The sequence below is a fragment of the Agelaius phoeniceus genome, chromosome 34 (genome assembly GCF_051311805.1).
Source record: "Agelaius phoeniceus isolate bAgePho1 chromosome 34, bAgePho1.hap1, whole genome shotgun sequence".
In the NCBI taxonomy this organism is placed as follows: Eukaryota; Metazoa; Chordata; class Aves; order Passeriformes; family Icteridae; genus Agelaius; species Agelaius phoeniceus.
Window position 1 is genome coordinate 1,671,729 of NC_135298.1, and position 7,753 is coordinate 1,679,481.

A 7,753-nucleotide genomic window follows, 5' to 3' on the forward strand; every position below is an offset into this window, starting at 1 on the left:
TTGGCGATGTCGCCGTGGTCGCCGGCCGGGGGCAGCACAGCGGGACTTTGGCCGTCGCGGGGAAGGCGGGAGAGGTCTGAGGGGAAGGGGGGGTCCCGCCTGTACAGGGAATAACTGGGGGAGCCCAGTCCTCCTATGGAAAAAAATGCGTATTTTATGATTGGCTTTTCGCAAATATTCAAATGAATATTATATGTGTTATGTCAGAAAGTTATGCTGTATTAATTTTCTTAAGTAGTGTGTTAAATCTAGTTTTAGGGTATAACGTAATGTCAAAATAGAAACTATGCTATGTGAGATACTTTTTTTTTTAAAGAAAGGACTTGCAGCGAGATAGCAGCCACAGGACACCTAAATCTTTCAGAGAAAAAGAATTTATTGTTTTCCTATCAGGGGAAACGAACTTCTTCCTGCCTGCTCAGCCCTGAAGACGCCGTCAGGATTCAGAGGAAGAAGTTGACACTGAAAAGACTCCTTGGTTTGAATGGAATTTATGCATCATGTATGAGGTGTATGAATATGCAACAGGTTATTGTTTTTAAGGGTTAATCCTCTCTGAGATGAAGGACTACATTTTGTTCATCACGAAAAAGAGACCAGTGTGTTACAAGAGTTCTCTGCTGACTATTTCTGTACTACTTCATGAGATATGAGCTACAAGGATACCAGGGAAGGGGTTGCAGGAGCCCACACATAGTCCCACCCAGAAAATGGTACAAACAGATAACTAACAGAAATAACGACCAGGGAAAGGCTGGGGAAAGGGCAGGGGCAGATTAACACCCAGCAGGGAAACCTTTCCCGCTGACAAATGGTACAAGCAGATAACTCACAGAGATAACGACCAGGGAAAAGCTGGGGAAGGGGCAGGGGCAGATAAACAGTCTGCAAGGCAGGATATTTGCTTGCTGAAACTTGATAGGACACATATTGCGTTAATCATAAGATTTTGGTAATTTTCCACGGAGAAGTCACCAAATAAAGACATAGGGTGAAGAAGACGCGGCTGAGGAAGACTCCGCAGCCTTTTATCACCGACCACCAGGAGACAGAAGGATGAACCCCTAGCAACAACCAGCACAGGTGCAGAGAACTCCGAGATAACATGGACTCCTGAAGGATGGAGAGGATAAAAGGACTGAATCAGAAACTAGTTGGTGCGGCAGTAGGTGGAGCTGAGACTCCCCTGTCGCCCAGCGCTGAGCCTTTGCTTACGTAGTATAACTGCTTCAATAATTAATAAATTCTTTGATTGGAAATTGCTCGTTTTGAGTCAATTTTATAACAATTTGGTGCTGTGACTCGGATGAGAGTTTGGATCGGGTAGGATCTACCCAGAGTGGGGGGCGCCTCATCCAGTGCTTTCTGGGTGGCCCCTCTGGGAGAACCTCCGCCACTCTCACCGACGACCCTAAAATATATACTAGTAAGCAAACGGGACAAATTATACCGGTGAACCCCTTAATAATCTGTGCACGGAGTCCGGACGAAGACGCAGGACGCGTAAGTATAAAAGGGAATCCGTTCGGGCGGGGTTGGGATCCCGGAGTGTGGCGGTGGACAAGTGTGAATGAGAGGAGAGCCGGCAGCCGGACTCTCCAAGTGAGTGCGGACCCTTGAGTAGTGCGGTTCCCGCAGACCCGCGAGGGCTCGGGCCACGAAAAAGGGGAAGTGAAAGGAATTTGAGAGTGAAAGAAGGCACTCCGGATGAATGGGGCAGGGGAAAAGCAAGACCCCAACCCAAGGGAAACTCCCCCCCATTCCAAGGGACAATCCCCTAGGATTTATGCTTAGTAATTGGAAGCATTACCCAGGGACCGAGACTAAGGATAGGGCCAGAATGATACATCATTGTATGGAAGTATGGGGTGGGAAAGAGATTTCCAAAAAAAAAAAAAAAAAAAAAAAAAAAAAAAAAAAAAAAAAAAAAAAAGTTTTTTGGCCCGTGTTTGGATCATCTGAAGACTGGGTTCGACAGGACTTGAACCTATGGGTAAATTCTAAAGAGCCCTTCTCACAAGAGGAGAGTGATTATGCCAAAATATGGGTAGCAAGACCCGAAGTGTATGTTTTCCAATTAAGAGAAGGGAAAGGGGATCCGGACAAAAAGGGGAAGAGGGACAATCATTTGGGCGACTTAATTATAGCACCGCCCCCATATGTCCCACCGCTAGCACCCAATGCCCCACCACCTCCACAACCACCTGCACCAAACAATGATGAAGAGGGTAACCAAGGGGAGGTTAACCAAACCGGTTACCAAGGCCCGATTACAAGGAGCCGCAGTAGGATGGAGATGGGGCTATTCCCTCTACGGGAGATGCCCATGGGTGGACCACAGGCGGGTATAGGATTTATTACTGTCCCCTTGAGTTCGGCAGATGTACGAGACTTTAAGAAGGACATGGGACATTTATTAGAGGACCCTATTGGGGTAGCCGAGAGGGTCGACCAGTTCTTAGGACCAAACATCTATACCTGGGAAGAAATGCAGTCCATTTTGGGCATTCTGTTCTCTACTGAAGAACGGAATATGATAAGAAGGGAAGGAATGCGTATTTGGGACACGCAGCATGTCCAAGGCCCGGCTGCGGACACTAAATGGCCCCTACAGAACCCCCATTGGGACCACCAAAATGCGGCACATAGATTACTGACTAAGATACATCAAAAAAAAACAAACAAACAAACAAACAAACAAACAAAAAAAAAACAACAACAAAAAAAACCACATTGGGGATCACAGGGACTGGTAGATTATTTTGCTGCAAAGTATGTGAGTGTGGGAATCTGGGACATTGCCAAACAAGTAACCAGAGGATGCCTAATTTGCTTACAAGTAAATAGAAAAAAAAAAAAAAAAAAAAAAAAAAATTTTTGAGAAAATTACCGGAGGGAGGCTGACCGCTAGCAAAAAGGCCTTTCTCCCACATTCAGATAGATTTCACCGAGCTCCCCAAAGTAGGGAGAACCAAATATTTATTGGTCTTGGTGGACCACCTAACACATTTTGTGGAAGCCTTCCCAACCGTAAGAGAAACAGCCAAAGTAGTTACGAAAATATTGATGGAAGAGATAATCCCGAGATATGGGGTCCCAGAAGTCATTGACTCAGATAGAGGGCCGCATTTTATTTCCCAAGTTACCCAAAACTTAGCAACAGCTCTGGGCATATGGTGGGAACAACATGCCCCCTGGCATCCCCAGAGCTCTGGACGAGTTGAACGAATGAATGGGGAAATAAAAAAGCAATTGACCAAACTGGTAGCAGAAACCAATTTGACCTGGGTTAAATGTATTCCTCTAGCGTTGCTAAATATAAGAACAAGACTTAGAGCTGATTTAGGGGTATCACCCTTTGAAATGATGTATGGGATGCCGTATAACCTAGAAAATCCTAACGAACATCCTGTCATTAATGACACATGTACACAAAAATATTTGGTGGAATTGACAAAGTACAGAAAGGCATTATGGGAAAAAGGTATGTTAGCACAACGGCCTCCTTTAGATTTTATCTTACACCAGGTACAGCCAGGAGATTGGGTGCTTGTGAAAAAAAAAAAAAAAACAAAAAAAAAAACAAAAAAAAAACAAACAAACAAAAAAAACAAAACTGTAAAGAAAACCCCTTGACTCCAAGGTGGGAAGGACCGTTCCAAGTACTCCTCAGCACAGAAGCAGCCATACGAACCGCTGAAAAAGGATGGACTCATGCTAGTCGCATAAAAGGACCGGTAAAACCCCCTCACAGCTGGGAGGTTTGCAGTCTCCCGGGAGAAACCAAATTAAAGCTGAAACGAACTGATAAATGATTTGGATAGTAATCTGGGTTGGAGATAACCATTATCTCTAAACCCAGCTAATAGGGAATCGGGAGGCTCTTGGATATTGCAAACTCTTAGAGGACGAGTTAAGAAAGCCCTACTTTAAGTCCCCGAGATTAGAACATAAAGGGCACCCATGGAAGGGGGAAAAAGCACAAAACAAAGATATAAGGTTAAAGTGTAACTGGTTAGATTGTGACTGTCACCCCCTTGTATGCTTTTCCTATAAATTGTGTCACGAACCTTGGTGGTCTCATTGTCGGAGTGGTAGAACACCTAGGGGAATTTGCATGCCGTGCTATGAGAAAGAGAGGAGACTAACTTCTATCATTCTTAGTAGCAGAGTTGCTACGGGGGAGGTAAAGCTTGGATCTGACGAGTGGTGGGAAACCTTTTCCAAAGGGGTAAATCCTGATCGGTTCTGCTACCACCCTAACGAACCGATCCCCTTTCTCCTGGACATCCTGGAAGTGGTGTGTCGGAAGAAAGCCCCCAATTTGCGGCGTGACCTCTCATTAATAAAAGCTGATAACTGGGCCGCCAGTGCTAAAAAGTGGAAACGGGAGGTTTATCCGGCTCCTGAAGAATACCTCTGCTGCTGAGAAGATGGTAAACCCCGAGGCTCGCAGCAACCGAGTCGTCGGGCGAGGCAGAGAGGTAATAACCAGTGGAGTCCGTCGGAAGCCCCGACCCCCATATGGGATGTCCAGGAAATGTTGGCTGTCCTGCCCCAGGATTGGTAACCCACCACTGGGGAAACCAAAGGTAAAATTTAACCTGAGCTCCGACAATGACAGCCCCAAATTACAAGCCTTAATTCTTTTCTGGTACATTGTAACAAGTTCAGGGGCAGAAGGGTATTCACATCAACCCTTCAAATGGTCACTGATTAGATGGGAAGACCAGTATGTTATCCAGACCAAAATCACATCTGGCGCACCCAGCTTTTTATGTACTTTGTGTGATTTAATACCTGTAAATCCATGTTTAAATCAGTTTGGATATTATTTTTGTCCAAGCTCAAACCCAGGAAAAGGGTATTGTAACTATCCAGGACACTTTTACTGTGCTTATTGGGACTGTGTATCAGTAAGCTCCTTTGGGGGGGAACGAGGACGGGTTTATCAGAACTGGATGGGGTCCATACGGGTGTACACAGCCCACTTCCACATATACCCAGAAAGAAGGAGGGTTAGATGGAACATGCAATATGATTTACATTAATGTGACAAAACCACATGACCAAGTCTGGTTATTAGGGAAAATGTGGGGAGCCCGATTATGGGAACCAGGGACAGACAGAGGGGGGCACTTTATAATCCAAAAGACAACCGTGCCACACGACCCTGAACCAATTGGACCAAACCAGGCGATAGCTGGAGAACAAACGCTAGGAGAAAATAATGGAAATTAATCAGAAACAGCCCCAACCACTAGTCTTCCAGAAATGTATAAGCAAAACTTTACTAATTTGACCTGAGGACCTGAAAACCCGGGAGAAGGGGACTTGTGGAAAATATTACAGGCCACTTTCCTAGTCCTGAATGAGACCCATCCAAATCTAACTAAGGAATGTTGGCTGTGTTACACCGTAAACCCCCCGTTCTATGAAGCCATAGGGGTAACAGCAAAAAGCAGACAAGTAAATGGGACCAACCCAGCTAGGTGCCTATGGAAAAAGGAGGAGAAGAATCAAGAGGGATAACCTTGGCAAGGGTAACGGGGAGAGGAAGATGTATAGGACGAGTACCAGTGGAAAAACGACATCTATGTCAGGTTATGGGGAATTTGAGTGACCCTAAGAAACCTGCCAGCTGGATACTGCCAGCAGCAAATACTAAATGGGTCTGTAACACTCTCGGAGTCACCCCATGTATAAATATAGACCGATTTAATGAATCCAGTGACTTTTGTATTCAAGTATTGATAGTACCCAGAGTCCTTTACCACCCCGTAGAGTACGTTTATGAACAATATCAAAATATAGGACCCCACATAGTGAAACGGGAAATATTCACAACCTTCACTGTAGCAATGTTACTAGGAATAGGTGCAGCCGGGACAGGAACAGGAATAGCCTCACTCATACAGCAACACCGAGGATTCCAAGAACTAAGAGCCTCTGTAGATGAAGACCTCAGGAGGATCGAAACCTCCATCAAAGACCTCACAGAATCATTAGATTCCCTAGCAGAGGTAGCCTTACAAAATCGAAGGGGGTTAAATCTATTATTCCTGCAACAAGGAGGACTATGTGCTGCTTTAAGAGAAGAATGCTGCACATATGTAAACAAGAGCGGAATTATACGGGACTCAATGGCAAAACTACGGGAGGGGCTAGAAAGAAGACAAAGAGAAAGGGAAGAACACCAAAGCTGGTATGAATCTTGGTTTAACTATTCTCCTTGGCTTACAACTTTATTATCAACGATAGCGGGTCCACTACTTCTCTTACTATTGGGACTCACGTTTGGCCCTTGTATTTTTAATAAATTGATTAGCATTGTAAAAGGCAGATTAGAAGCTGCTCACCTTATGCTCATACGAGCAAAATACGAAACCTTGAAGATGGATGATCCAGAAGAATCTCTGGAGCTTAGCAAAAGGGAATTAGAGCGTTTTGATGAACAAAATTGAGTATCAAAACAAAGGGGGGATTGAGATGAAGGACTACATTTTGTTCATCACGAAAAAGAGACCAGTGTGTTACAAGAGTTCTCTGCTGACTATTTCTGTACTACTTCATGAGATATGAGCTACAAGGATACCAGGGAAGGGGTTGCAGGAGCCCACACATAGTCCCACCCAGAAAATGGTACAAACAGATAACTAACAGAAATAACGACCAGGGAAAGGCTGGGGAAAGGGCAGGGGCAGATTAACACCCAGCAGGGAAACCTTTCCCGCTGACAAATGGTACAAGCAGATAACTCACAGAGATAACGACCAGGGAAAAGCTGGGGAAGGGGCAGGGGCAGATAAACAGTCTGCAAGGCAGGATATTTGCTTGCTGAAACTTGATAGGACACATATTGCGTTAATCATAAGATTTTGGTAATTTTCCACGGAGAAGTCACCAAATAAAGACATAGGGTGAAGAAGACGCGGCTGAGGAAGACTCCACAGCCTTTTATCACCGACCACCAGGAGACAGAAGGATGAACCCCTAGCAACAACCAGCACAGGTGCAGAGAACTCCGAGATAACATGGACTCCTGAAGGATGGAGAGGATAAAAGGACTGAATCAGAAACTAGTTGGTGCGGCAGTAGGTGGAGCTGAGACTCCCCTGTCGCCCAGCGCTGAGCCTTTGCTTACGTAGTATAACTGCTTCAATAATTAATAAATTCTTTGATTGGAAATTGCTCGTTTTGAGTCAATTTTATAACACTCTCTTAAAGTGTGTCTTTTTTCAGGCTTCTTTTGCCCAGAAAAAGGTACCCAGATGTCCATAACTCTTTGTTTGTATTGTCTCATATTGTCCTAATCCAAATTTTCCAAGTTATTATTACTCTAATTATATTGATCATTTTCTAACCATTGTTTTACTATGAAACTTTAAAAAATTTAAAAAACAAGTGATTTGCGTTTTTCACATCCTGTGACCCCGTGGTGTTGTAAATGGCTCCCCCAGAAACATCAGTACATGGGATGTTGTGTGTTGGGCACTGTGTGAAAAACACCAATCACTTGTTTTTAAACTTTTTAAAAATTGCTATAAAACAATTAAATTGTTATAAAAACAGTAATATAATTAAAGTAATAAAAATTTGGACAATTAGGATTTAGGAGAATACGAGACAATAAGAACAAAGAGTTACAGATGTCCAAGTACCTTTTTCTGGGCAAAAGCATTGTGATGGTTGGTGGCCATGGAAAGCTGCCCTGGGCCCCTTGCTCAGGGCTGGTGTCAGTGCCCAGAGCCAG